This window comes from Anser anser, assembly GCF_964211835.1.
Source record: "Anser anser genome assembly, chromosome: 4".
In the NCBI taxonomy this organism is placed as follows: Eukaryota; Metazoa; Chordata; class Aves; order Anseriformes; family Anatidae; genus Anser; species Anser anser.
Window position 1 is genome coordinate 10,887,774 of NC_139724.1, and position 14,719 is coordinate 10,902,492.

A 14,719-nucleotide genomic window follows, 5' to 3' on the forward strand; every position below is an offset into this window, starting at 1 on the left:
ACATCTGCCCAACTACTTGACAATAACAGGCCTCACACTGCAATTATCGTAAGTATACACACATGGGACTGAATGGTTCCATTTTTCACCAAAATATATGCTTTGCTTAGGTACATGTGCAGTGCACATGGTCTTTAAAGATAGCATCTACAGTCCTATACAACTTCATTATATTTTTGAACTCTCGCCCACATATTGGTGAACACAGTTGTAGTACATAAGGGTTTACCTGAAGAAAATATATAGGCTCCTTTTATCAATCTATTTTAGTTTAGGAAGGATGGGAAGGGCTTATTACATACATGTGAGTTTTGGTAAAGCAATTTGTACAGATATTTCCTTTCTTTCGGTTATTTATTTATGCTTGTATGTATCTTCAAAAAGGCCAAGCATGAAATTGGAGCTGTACAGCAAGTCAGAATTTATTGATATGACTCTGCTCTGAGAGCTCAATAGGTGTGCAGCAAAGCAAGAAGGGTAAAGGGGCTGAATTATTCATTGAACCTTTAAGCATCAACAAATAACACAGTGAAGAATGCCTGTTTTGCAAACGGTAGGTGTGAGGTGTACACATAAAAGAAAACAGATGCTCCAAAAACTGTGTTATAAAGACATTACAGAACCTGTTTTTTATTAGTAATTCTGAGGGAAAAGAACACTAGCAAGTTATTTACAGGAGGTGCGTACTGCAATTTTATTATTATTATTAATTTATTTTACTTAGCATCTTGAACACTGCTTCTACTGTATCAGCCTAAAGAGAAACGAAAAACTGATAAAACAAGTTGATAAAAAGGAAAAGACTATTTGCTATCAAGCAATTACAGTGATGGAATAAAGCAGTTATTACTAGAAAAAATCTTCTACAAGAAATGAAAATATGTGAACTAGAGTTAACAAATTATATATATAAAACAGATAGTATAATATAAGCAAGTTACTAGTTTTAAGTTCCAGTTTTCATTCCTAATTCTACCTCTCTGATAATTTCTGACCTAAAGGATTTGTTTGAGAAAGTTATTTTTGAGCTCAAATGAATTTTCTTATTTTTCAGATATTCAAATTTTAGAAGTATACATTTCTTCTGTATGCCCACATCTGTAACCAGATCTGTTTTATGGTGTTAGCCACCCAGTACATTGACAAATCCCAGCCATAAGTCAAATGTCTGCAAAACTCTCTAACAGTGCAAATGGGAAGCTAGTATTCTACAAGACACAATATTGTTTTCAGACTGAATTAAATATTGCAGTTCTGAAATGTGTTTTTACTATTTGCTATTTTTTGACAGATCCAGAAACTGTAATATTTCTCATCTAGCTTTCTACGTGCATAGTTCTGGTTTGATTTGATTTAACCTTCTGCAGGACTGATCCTATTAAATTATCACTGGCCTACCATCACATCTTCTAAAGAACTAATTTTGGTATCATTTGGAAAAAAAAAGAAAAAAAAAATTACAATCACCTCTGTTTTCATTCTGTTACTCAGTGAATTCAAATTGTTTCCTACCCCGTTTTAATTTCCATTGTAGATTGTTTCCATCATACAGACTTTCCATGTTTCCTTCCTGCTTCTTATGACCAATAGAACACAGAAGAAATTAGGAAAAATTGTGGTAACCCAATATCATGCCTCTGAGAGTAGTCAAGATGCGATGCCCAGGACAGACCTTGGGCAACCATAAAGGGGTAGTTCCCAAATATGCTCCAACAGCCCCCAGACTTTCATAGGCAACCATACAAATTTCTACTTCTGCTTTTCACAAAATCATAGAATGGTTTAAATTGGAAGGGACCTTAAACACTATCTATTTCCAACCCCCTACCAAAAAAGAGTCCCTCCCCAACTTTTCTATAGGTCCCTTTTAGATACTGGAAGGCCACTATAAGGTCTCTCTAGAGCCTTCTCTTCTCCAGGCTGAATAACCCAAACTTTCTCAGGCTGTATTCATAGGGTAGGTGCTCTGGCCCTCTGATCAACCTCTGGACTCGCTCCAACATATCTATATCTTTCTTATGCTGGGGGCCCCAGAGCTGAACTCAGTACTTCAGGTGAAGTCTCAGGAGAGCAAAGGAGAGGGGGAGAATTGCCTCCTTTGACATGCTGGCCATGCTTCTTTTGATGCAGACCAGGATACGGTTAGCTTCCTGGACTGCAAGCACACACTGCTGGATCACATCGAGCTTCTCATCCACCAGTAGCTCCAAATCTTTCTCTGCAGGGCTTCTCTCTATCTAATTGTCATCAAGCCTGCATTCGTATTTGGGATTGCACCTACCCATATGCAGCACCCTCACTTGGTCTTGTTGAACTTCATGAAGTTCACACAGGCCCACCTTAAATGTGAGCATTCAGCCAGTTCTTTATCCACTGAGTGGTCCATCTGTCCCATTCATGCCTCTCCTCTTCGGAGACAAGAATGTTGTGTGGGACAGTGTCAAATGCTTTCCAGAAATCCAGGCAGATGTCAGTTGCTCTTCCCTTACCCACCAAAGCTGTAATCCTATTGTAGAAGGCCACCAAATTTGTTAGGCATGGTTTGCCCTTAGTGAAGCCATTTCTTTCTGATTCTTCAAGAATATCATATGCTAATGGCTTAGTAACTTCTTTTGTTAACAAAAGTAAGAAAGCAAGGCATGCGAATGTTGGCTCCTCCAGAACACATCACACAGCTACAAATACGCCTTCCTGACTGCACTCGCCCAGCTTGTCACTGTTGTCAAAAAAGACTGCAGACAGAGCAGAGGCAGCAGGAATAAATGTGTGCCTTGGGTTTAATGATTGCAGCTCCCAGTCTGTATTAGAACAAAAATGACTAATTGGAGGGGGAACCGCAAGCTAGGCATGCATTTCTGTCTGCTGCTCCTGCTGTGGTGTTACTAACCCTGCCACAGGGGGAGGAGAGTGGTGGGTAACAGGTGTTGGTAGTGTATTAAACTGCAATAACCATAGCCAAAGGCATAATGCTGATATTTGACACTATATATATCACTGAAGGTAGCTTTGGGAAAAGCAGCTTCAGGCCCTATTCTGACACAGGCAGATAGATCTAGCCGGTCTGAAATTCAGGAGAAATACCCATGAAGTGGTATTTTGGATATGTCACATTAGACCACGTATTGAAAGGACCTTTAAGACACGCAGTATTTTTTTTTTTTCCAAAAAAAACCCTTCACAAACTAGCTACAAATAGCATTTTCAAAAACACTTCCTGTATTTCGGCATGGCACAGCTTCCCTCCTGTGACACCAGTTGTTTCCTTAATAAGTCATCGTCTATAAACATCCACTTTCTCTTTTCCTACGCCAGGCCCCCATATCACCAAAAAGTATGAGGCAGTTTATAGTTTGAAGCTCTAAAAGAGGAATGCAAGGTTGTGATGGTTTCTTCTTTTGTTTCCTAATAACACATGTACACCTTATATAAAAATAAATTATCTTTCTTGTTTTGAAGCTTGTACAAAATAAATAGCTTTTCCAAAGAATGGAAGAATCCAATCGTACTTTTACTTTAATTAACTGCAGCAATTATTTATTATTTTGCTGTACTACAAAGAATGAGTTCTATGTATGAAATGAAAGCCATGCAAAATAAAGCTTTAAATTTAAGTTAGCATTATTTCTTCAGTGCAAGATTTGTAAACTCCTCGATACCAATGTGAAAAGAAACAGCTGACTCTTACAGAAAGATTCTGTGAATGAAAGTAGTACATATACATCTCAAGCAAGACCGGAGTACTGTTGTGGTAGGACTTGTGTAAGTCATGGCAAGGAGCCATCCTTATCTGAATAAGTTCCAGTTTGGTAGCCAAGACAATACAAAGATGCAAAAGTGTAAAGAAAAGTCCAAAAGCAAATCAGGAGTGAAAGAGTCCCATATGACCCTCAGTCCAAAATTTCTAATTTTGAAATTCAGTTATTTACAGCTGAATTCCAAACAATTAACCAGACAACTTCTTCCACTCAGAGAGGAGTGGAAGTCTACCCAGAGAGGAGAGAATTCTCTTAACATTTCTCAAAATTTACTGTAGCAAATCCTCTAAAATTTCAGGGGAATAAAAAGAATAAGAAAAAAATTGCATGCGGCAAATCATTCACTGCCAGAGATGTCTATCAAAGGGATCACTCTTAAAGCTCCAGATGGCAGGTCTCCTACAGGAAGCAGCTGGACCTTTGGCAGCATTTCCTTAAAAAGTGCCAATGGTTACGTCCATCTGTGGTAATTCAGAGCCACCACAGAAACCTTATGCTGATATTACTTCAGCTGTACAAGCTAAGCCTTTGCTCTTCAGTGGACCAGAGAGGGCAGCCAAACCCACTGCTTTATCACGTACCACCCACCATGCCAGAGATGCTTTCTTCTCTGCTACAGTGTGCAGCTGTACCATGTGCTTTGAACTGCTTTCAACATAACCACTAAAGTGTAATGGTAAATCTGATTTATTAGTTGCAGTTCTTCAAGAACTGGTATGTATTACTGCCTGTGCAAAATACCTAGCAAACCTAAGAATTACAGTATGCCATCTTTACTGGGGAGTGTAGTGATAGGACAAGGAGTAATGGCTTTAAACTAAAAAAAAAAAAAAAAAAAGTAGATTTAGATTAGATCTTAGGAAGAAATTTTTTATTGTAAGGGTGGTGAGGGAGAAGTTGTGGATGCTCCTTTCCCTAGAAGTGTTTAAGACCAAGTTGGATGGGGCTTTGAGCAACAAGGAAAATAATTCTATGCAAAAGGTATTAATAAAAAAGACATTAAATTCACCTTAAAATAACCTGTTTGATAAAAGAAATCCACCTCATTTTCACAGTAAGATTTAATCGAGCTGAAGAGTTCCATTCACTGGTAAAACATTATTTCATTACATCAATAAACTTGGTCTAACAAAATGAGCACAAGTACGTTTATTAGTTCAACTAACAGAGAGCCAAGATACTACAGTACAGTTGTCACCCTGTAAAATTCACAGATTAGTATTCTCGCATTAAAAATAAGAGCACTTATACTAAGTAATTGATCTTATTTTTCTAATAGAAGCTCTAAGAGAAGCTGTGGGACTGTATAGGGAATGCAAACAGTAAAAAATTAATTACACTATGAATGGCAGCCTTTTCAATTGGAGGCAAGGTTTACCTTTATTGATATGACCAGCCAATACTATAGAGTATCACTGTCAGATAGTCAATTGTCTTATAAATGATTCTAATATACTAGCTGGCAACACATCAGGTTTTCAGCTCATAAAAAGAAATTCATTAGTAATACTGTTAATACTTACTCACTGAAGAGTGAATTTGTAATTATATAAGGTAACAAGAGTCCTACAAAATGGATAGGTTGATAATGGAGAAACAGGTGTGTTGCAACAAGACAGTTCAAATAATCAAAATAATCAAATTCCATGATACAAATGCATTTGGTAGACCACAAGACAACATTAACTCCTAAAATAATCATTACAACAACTGCAGCATGATGTGGAACATTTTCAGACCCACAACTCCTTTACAATCTATCTACCTATCTATCTATGTCTAAATAAATAAATAAAACCAGCTCATTCTTGGATGTCATTTTTAATAGTTTTATTTTCTTGATGTGTTTTCAGTTGAGAAAGATAAAGAATGGAAAAGCAAATTGCTCTTTAGTTATTTAACATAGGAGTGGAAGAAGTAAGTTGGCCCTAAAAGAGATTTTGCAAACTCTGAGAAGTGGCTTGGAAAAGTTGTGATCCCAGCTAATAGAACTAATGCATTCAGCTGCTCATGAAATTTTACAGGTTTATTCTGTTAAAAAGCAAGAATGAAATAATGCAGGAGTAACAATACCTTGTGAACTAAAGCTGGAAAATGGTTCATGGAGTCCCTGGGACCAGAAACCTGAGTCTTACACTGTGCTTTTGTTATGCCAGTGTACATGACTGTTTACTGTTCATGCCTACTACATCTAATCACGGCTCTTTCAGAGACAAAAATAGAGGCATACAGTTCCACATACCCCCTCTGAAAAATCTATTCATATAAATTCTTTTTATTTACCATGGAGAGAAGGCTTCCCCAGAAGCAGGATTAAAGCTTTTTGTCCTGAGCTCAGATCACACTTCTCCTTTGTAAATAGCTGATCTGAATTGCAATACTTACACAGGAAAAGATTTTCAAAGAAATACACTTTTTTTTTTTAAATGCTGTACACAAAAGTAATGATTCCTACCTCTCATTGCAGATGTTGCTTGATAAAGACTGTACTTGTGAACTACTTTTCCTTTTTTCTTTTTTTTTTTTTTTTTTAATAAGGTTGCGGGGAAATTGAAAACCGAATGCAAAAAGTCTTCAAAGTTTTTCAGAATATTTTGCAAGACTTCTGTCTACTGTATTGCTGATACAGATTGAGAATTACTCAGGGAGCTCGATTTTCAAGAAGCATTTCACAGGCTGTACCTGTTCCCAGCAGGCCTGCAGACTGTGGAAAGCCAATCCCGTAGACACCTCAGAACTTCTGCCTGGGTTGGTGTGAAAAATAAGCTTTTTTTTTTTTTTTTCCTTTTTTTTTTTTTTGTGAGAGAGAGTAAAATTTCTGCCTTCACAGGACTACTTTGCTTTTATTATTCTTATATGATCAAAAGCATGTTAATCAAAGAATCACAGAATCACAGGATGGCTGAGGTTGGAAGGAACCTCTGGGGGTAATGTGGTCCAACCCTCCTGCTCAAGTGGGACACCCAGAGCAGGTTGCCCAGGACCTTGTCCAAGCAGCTTTTGAAGATCTCCAAGGGGGGAGACTCCACAACCTTTCTGGGCAACCTGTGCCAGTGCTTCATTGCCCATACAGAAAAGAAGTGCTACCTGCTGTTTAGACAGAACCTCTTGTGTTCCAGTTTGTGCTCATCACATCACAGAGGTGAAAGCCAAAAGATAGCCAAAGCTGTCACAACAACTGTCATAAGTAGTGACATAATAAATAAGCTAGTGTAAATAAGCAGTGACATAAGTGACATAAGTTATTTATCGTTTGGAAGCACTGGTACACTGCTGAAGAGATGCAGCCTCCTAATGCTGCTTTCTGAAGCCACTCTGAATTAACAGCTCTTGGGTCTAAAACCACACGTGATATTGGGGAGTAACTGGATGAAAAGTAACCAGGAAAGGAACTAATTTTTTCAACCTTTGAAATGCTTACTTTTCTTTTGGTACCCTGTAAACCCAATAAATGCGTGCTGAACGGCACATGAAGCTGACATTTTCTGAGAACAAAATGCACAGACTTTGTTTTCCTACTTTGCAAGTTCATCAGATTTTGATAGCATGGCTGTAATCAATCCTAGACTTGGAATATCTCAGATTATAAAATTCTGGGCACAGATGTGTCATTTGGCATTTTCACTAAAGAGGTCTTTCAGTAACACTAGTGAAAATTTTGGAGAAATTTTGTTAGAGTGAGAATATATTTTCCAAAATGTTGCAAACACTAGGAAAGCATACAATAAAGAAAAGCTTGAAATACACATAAGTATGCCACATTTCAAAAGTTTTATTACATACTCACAATATAACTTACGGCTGCAAACACCATATAAAATGAATTGCTTTGTGGTTACTGTATTGTTGTTGTTGTTGTTATTATTATTATTTTGTCACAATTTATGAGCAAGGGCTAGAGAGGAGACAAGAAAATGTAGTACAAAAGAGTTTAGTCATGATCCTCCAAAGCACAAGTGATGAAATGATTAGTATCAGCATTATGATGTTATAAATACTTCTTAATTAGTAGAAGATACAGAAGCAAGTTCCACCGTTCAAAGTAATCACAAGGACCAAGGGAGTCTTTACTCCTACTTCCTTGTAGAGAGACACAGTAGCATGACAATTTGGCCCTTAATTTCAGGAACAAACTACTGTTTTCTCCTAGTTTCATTCCACTGGTCCAGAGGGCTTTTCTACAAAGGTTGGAGATGAAACAGCAATAAAATAAAAATATAAAAATCCTTCTGATCATGAGTATAATCAAGGGAGAACTCAATTTTAGAAAACCTTGAAAGGAATTAAAATGTTATAATGAGATTTCCCCCCGCACTCCCACCCCTCCGTATACAATAGTGGGTAATCCCCTGAATTACAAGCCTCCTTTTACATATAGTTATAAATTACATAGTTAAAATATTGATATAGCGAGACCTGGTTAATTCAAGATGGTTTTGCTTCTCATTAAGATTTAACAGAGGCTGAAGTATTTCTCATATAATGTCACTCAGATTTTGTGAGAAAGGGAATACAGCAAGCATGAATTGGGCTGGGATACAATAGAAATAAAGAGAATATCTGATGTGGAGAAAACATTTTGCTCTTGTGCTGTGATGGTAAGGGATGGAAACGAAGCCTGCCAAATCTCCAGAGAGTTTACAAGTGAGTAAGACTTGGGTAGCCCCTTCTCATCTGCCACCTTCTTTGCTTGGCAGATGCCATCAGCATTTAACAGACCACCTCCCTGCACACCAGGCACATCTCATCATGCAACTTCAACCTGCAGGGCTGCCGGTTGCCACTTCAGCTATCCATCAGAGCCATATGGGGAGCCTGGGCTCTAGGCTGTGCAAATGGGCAATGTGATAAATCTAAATGCACTTTTAAATCTATTGTGAAATAAAAGAGTAGTTCAGAATAACTGCATTAAAACAACACTTTACAAAGTCATCACTATGTAGAGCAGCAGTGTATGCACTGTGGCTTTAGATCAATACAGAATCCAACTGTATTTAACCCAGAAGAAAAGCCAGCATGCAGTAATGGTGACAAGGATAATAAATGTGGTTTTGAGAAGTGTTGAAAAGAAGCGACTTCTTTCCAGGCAATTGCTATTTGTCTGTGCTATCGGAGACTGTAAAACAGGTAACAGCAGCAAAATATCTTTTCACTCAGAAGTTCAATGAAGAAAAACATGCAAAAACATTTAAGAGCTCAGATCTTGTCTGTGGATATTCAGCAGAAGCATTACTGTGATGATGGTTGCTATTTACTATCAGAAAATTGCCTAACCTTAGACTAAATGACAAGATAGAAGAACTTAAGAAAAAAAATATCAGGTTCTTCTTTCAATAGGGTACAAGTTCCCAATGATAAATAAAGATATTCAAAAGAAAATTCTTTGTTCCAAAATATCTTGGGTGGAAAATCCAAAAAACTTCAGAGAAAAAAATAGATATCCAACTACATTTCTGCAGCATTGCATCTCTTGAAAATAAATCAACAGATAAAATCTGTAAATACAAATCAAGTATTAAAAATTGTAGGTAAGAGAACCTATTGGTCCACTTTGTGACCATGCATTATGGTTGCATGGTTTACATAGTTGTAAATCCATGGGAAAATCAAGACAAGGATGAGAAATATTTTTCATAGTGTCATGATTATAGTAAAATTATGATGATGAAATTACAGAGGAAAACTCAAAATAGTATCTTTACCAATATGCAAGTGGGAACTCCAGAAATATTTATTTGGAATTAAGTTAGTACACATATTTAGAAACAAAATTAGGGAGACTAACTTGTCTTAGTATTTCTGAAATCTTGGAAAAGGTCTCTCCTTTGGGGTTCTAGAAACAAGAGTCAAACATGCTAAAAGTTTCACACACAATGCTTTAGAATGAGAAAAATCTCTTTCCACACCTAAGCTTGCCTGATATTTCCGGTTACAGATCCACTGTAGAAAGAACAAATGTACACTTGGAATATCAGAGAATTTCTCAAGTGAAATGACACAGCACTGCAAAGACAGAAAGGCTTACTCTCCAGCAGGAAAATAACTCTGCTTCCTCTCTGCAGTGACAAAAACAGAATTTCCCTAATCATACATTTATCCTTAAACTATCCTGTGGTGTTTTTACTATCAGAGAGGAGGAACAAGTCCTCCCATATCATCAGAAAACACCATCCATCTGACTATTAATTAAAGAGCAGATAAATGGCTCCTTTTTACCATACATCAGAACCAGAGTTGCTTGAATGTAAAAATCAAAGAATATAACTCATGTTCAGCATATTAAATCCAGCTACCCTTGAAAGCATATCCAGGCCTTACAGCAGAATTAAAATATAACTCTTCAACCTGCTCCACAAAAAGAGCTCAATATAGCTCCATCATATCTGAGTGTGGCAGCACTGCATACCTCTAAAGAAGCTAAGTGAGATAGAAAATAAAATTTGAGTAATTCCTCCTTAAAGAAAAGATACACTGCTGCCATGGTTTAATTGTAATAAACTTAAGAAAATTTTATGGTGACACGATACTTTTTGTTTGCACTGCCATTTATGACAAACTCAGTGTGTATAAATAGTAAATAAATCACAGGTCTCCATTGTTTATCATGCGACAACCTGGAACTTCCTTTTCTGAAATCAACAGAAAACTAGCTGAAATATTCACAAGTGTCCTAGTTTACATTACACACTACAACTGCAGTGTATCACTACAACTGCAGCTGGGCTCTGCTGGTCTTGCACAGAAGATGCAAGCCTTGGCTTGAGGAACTTTGAAGAATGGTACTATCAGCAAGGCACCATCAGAGAAATGGTGCTATCCAGGAACTGCCTAGTTGCAGTTCCTCTTACTTCACTGGGTAGTGGCATTTTTTATCAAAATGCAAATGGTAAGTTTAGGAGCAGAGTTTGAGCCTCATCAAGAAATGTGCAAACATACTTCCTACTGTATGCTAAGTGGTATGAACGTATGTACATAGTAGAGAACAAGCAGTCTAAATCTTTGTTACAATACATTCCTTACATGTCCTTACTGGACAGAGCCTCCAGCTTCAGACTGCCTTGTCTTTTTTTTTTTTTTTCCCCAGCTATTATTGTTATTATTATTTAATCAAACCTTATTTTTACAAAGTAACTAAAGATAGGCAGAAAAGGCAACCTCTCAGTTCTGAAAAAGAGAGAGAAACGTGTTTGTAGCTGATGAGCAATGAAGTAGATTTGCCAAAGTATCAGAAAGCACTAAAATTTCAGGGTCATCTGTAGGAAGTTGCTGGTATGATAAATCTCATAAAGACGGTGATGTTACAGGACTAGCATTGAATGAGATGGGGAAATTAAGCTTCTTTCAAATTCAGCCTGATTAGCCCAGAGATGGCCAAAAAGGAGGACTAGATTTTTTTGCATGACTTACTAAATGAAAATGACAAGATGCGACTGACAAAGTGTCTTCCAGAAATAATCTAGCATAACATTTCTTTCTTTCCTTTTCTTTCTTTCAAGATTGTGTAAACTTGGTGCTACCTGCAAGTTCCTTTCTAAATGTTTGACTCTCAGCTTCTGGCCAGATAGGCTGTAGCCCTGTGACTGTTCTTAATAACCATGAGGACTTTCAGACCACGTTGTAACAAAAACTTGGTAAACACTTGAGTCCATGACTATATTTTAGTTGGAATGCACGATGCAGAAGAAAAGGTATTTTTAACTATGTAGTAAAAAAATGTTGTTACGCATGCTTTGTGCCAGTTAAGGTCAAGCAATGCTTGAACCCACCTGAGGCTTGCCATGTTAAATTAATCTGTCAAGATTATTCAAGTCAAACAGCTAGATTATACTCCATTGGCACTTTACTTGATATAACTGTGATCGGATACTAAGAGGTCGACACACACCCCTACAGTTTCCTGTCTATATAGAAGATGACAGTTCAGAATATGTTTGGGCAGGGATGTTTATCCAGGCTTCAGCCACTTTACTTAAGGAATTTTCCTTCACTGGTTGCTTCTGTCCCCAAAGCGCTCAGTTTTACATCTTCCAGAGACAAGGAAGTGCAGATGAAGAATGATTCACCATTTAGTTTCCCCCAAAGGACTTAGTGTGATGAGACATGTAGAGGCACTAATAGACTGTGAAACAAGTGTGGGCTAAACTAATTGAATAGTATTGATCTACTTGTGCCAGGGAGCTTATTATGCATGTTTACTTGCCTAGACACAAAGACATCATGATACAGAAGATTTCAGGTGAAGTGTGTGTGAATCAGGAAGAAATTCAACCCTCCAATCCACTCTCAACATTGCATTCAGCAACTCTGTTGCAGTAATACTTAACACACACACTGCGTAGCCTGATTTATCTTCAGTTTCACAAATATTAGCTAATTAATCTTTCACCATTGTAGTTTCACTCCACAGCACATCTTAATTTTTCTTTATAATTGAAGCTAAAGATTTTAGCTGGCACAGAACTATACACTATTTCTGAGGAGAGAGCTCCATTACCTCATCCTACTTAATTTGTATCATACCTGAGCTAAAAACTTTTGAAATGGATAGAAGAAATGTGCATATTTATAAAATGACCTACAATTACTTTTCTGATTATGATTTAAAATAAAATGCATGCTCACAATCATAACAGTCAGTAATGTTTTTTTACTGGAAGTTTAATGAGGGATTTGTGGTTGAAGTTGTTACTTTTGAATTGCAGCTGGTTGAAGTGCTAAAATGTCAAGCACTGACTGATTGCTGCCTAATTACAGACCCATAAACAACTTTATATGGTTACAGAATTGCTTCCTGAGGTCTTCACTGTGTTGCCATCAAGACTAATTTCAAGCAAGGTGCTTAACTCATGCACTGCATTTTATTTATTCATTTTTTGTTGGGCATTTTGACATATTTGCCAGTTAAAACACAGATGAAGCTTCCCCAGTAATCCTCACAACAAAATCTTCATTTCTTGCCTCTAAAAGCTATATATTCATTTATTTTTTATTTCTGGTTCCTACTTGTTATTGTAGTTGAAAACTGCATCAATAGACACTTGAGTTTTCTGAAGAACTTGGTTGACTGAACAGCTTAAACAGTTGCTGAATATTTGAAACAAGTAGCCACTGTCAGTGCAGTCAATACATGAGAGCGTCCCATAAATCTACAGCTTTCATTTTAAATCACCACAGTTCAGTAAATCTTTAAAATTATACCCCCCAATAGGCTGAATTACAGCTCTGATAAGAAAACTCAACTGGCGCTAACTACTAAACCTACATAGACAGATTTGTATGGCGTAGTTATGCCTACAGTGCTGTCACAACATTCCCATTTCAGTCTTACTCAGTCTATTTTAATACTGGTAGCTTGGCTAAAGTCTTGTTTAGAGCTGACTGTCGTTTTGTCTAAATCAAGTACCTCTGTGGTACTTGGTACTATCTTACTCTATGTTTGTATACACAAATTAAAGGAATACTTTTTTTTTTTCTTTTTTTTTCTTCCATCTGATGATGTAAAAAAAATGCTGTTTTTGTGACTGGCCATGAAACTGGATTAACAAGTCTCCCATCTTTCTGTCCTTTGAGTGTTCATCTACATCTTCAGGAATATCAAAATTTCTCTCTTCCTGAGTTGAGAGAACTGAGTTTTGCAATTTATGGTACAGCTGTTCTGTTAACTAAATCCCTGATGTGCTATTGATTAAAAATAAACTTCAAATTTATTTAAAAAAATGAACCCATTCAATTTGTGCTGCTTCTATGAAATACAAAACAAGTATGAAAAATGATTCCATAAAGCATTGTATGGGCATGTTTGACAGTGCAACAGCATCTTTTTTATATCAAAATGAATAAGCCTTCTGACTAACATTTTCTACTAGGGTAAATGATAGAGTTATGCATTTATCATTGACAATTGTAGAAATTTACCCCTGCTTATATCTTCTTTTGAAAGGTTATGTACACAATACTCTTCATATTCAAAACTTCCTCCACTGCCCAGAGAATGCAGAGAACTGTTACTCCTATAATAAGATGCTCAGCTGAAGGGTTAAAATAATCTGTAGAATTATTTAATGGCACATCTCTTTTTCTTCAGATTAGTGATATTAACTCCTGGTTTCTGTTCATCCTGCAATGGATATATATATATATATATAAAAAAAAAAACAACCTGAAAGCTTACCATTATTATGGAAGATAACGTTATCATAGATTCAGGTTACATGCTGTATTTTACTCTTTAATATGAATGTTCTAAATCACCCAGGCTGTGATTCCTGGGACTCCAACATTTTGAATAAAATGTGAACTTGTGAGCTCAAATTCTTTCTTTCTTTCATCTATTGCTTCACTCTCTTCTCAACTTTTGCAGTTTTTCCTTCCTGCTTACAGTGATTTCCTTGACAGTAACTAAAATCACTGACCTCTAAACATGCTGCTGAAGTTTCTATAAAGCTGGATTTTCTTAAGTTAGTATATAAATATCATCTTTATGATCTGCATATATGCTTTTTAAATTCAAAGAAACAATGTGATTTTATTTTTATTTTTATTTTTATTTTTATTTTTATTTTTATTTTTATTTTTATTTTTTTCCCTGAAGAGTACTGTGATAACCCTTTTCTCAAATATTGTCATCATAGCGCCCTGGCACTTATCTGCTGCTGAGTAATGTACCATAGTATGATGCAATAAAATGTTTTGTTGCAAAAACAATGTTCTTCAAGAGTGCTACACAAGATAATTTTACTTACAAATATCATTTAAGAGTCCCCAGTCTTAGAATTAATTTTGCTTCCATTCTTTCTTCCTCTTCCTGTTTTGCCTCCTGTATCCCATTCTGCATCTGCCTTCAAGTTAGATGCTAACAAGAATTCAGGCAAGTAAATGATGGACAAGGCAGCAATTCATTTTCAAATGCTTGGCCCTGGAGAAAAATCCATACCTCTTAATCAGGCACCTGGATTCTTTATTAC

General features: G+C 36.6%; 1 protein-coding gene across 8 annotated transcripts in view; it reads right to left on the reverse strand.

The window, feature by feature from the left end:
- The window catches only part of CCSER1 (coiled-coil serine rich protein 1), a 735,828-nt gene that overhangs the window by 65,773 nt on the left and 655,336 nt on the right, over positions 1–14,719 (reverse strand). The window lies entirely within an intron of this gene.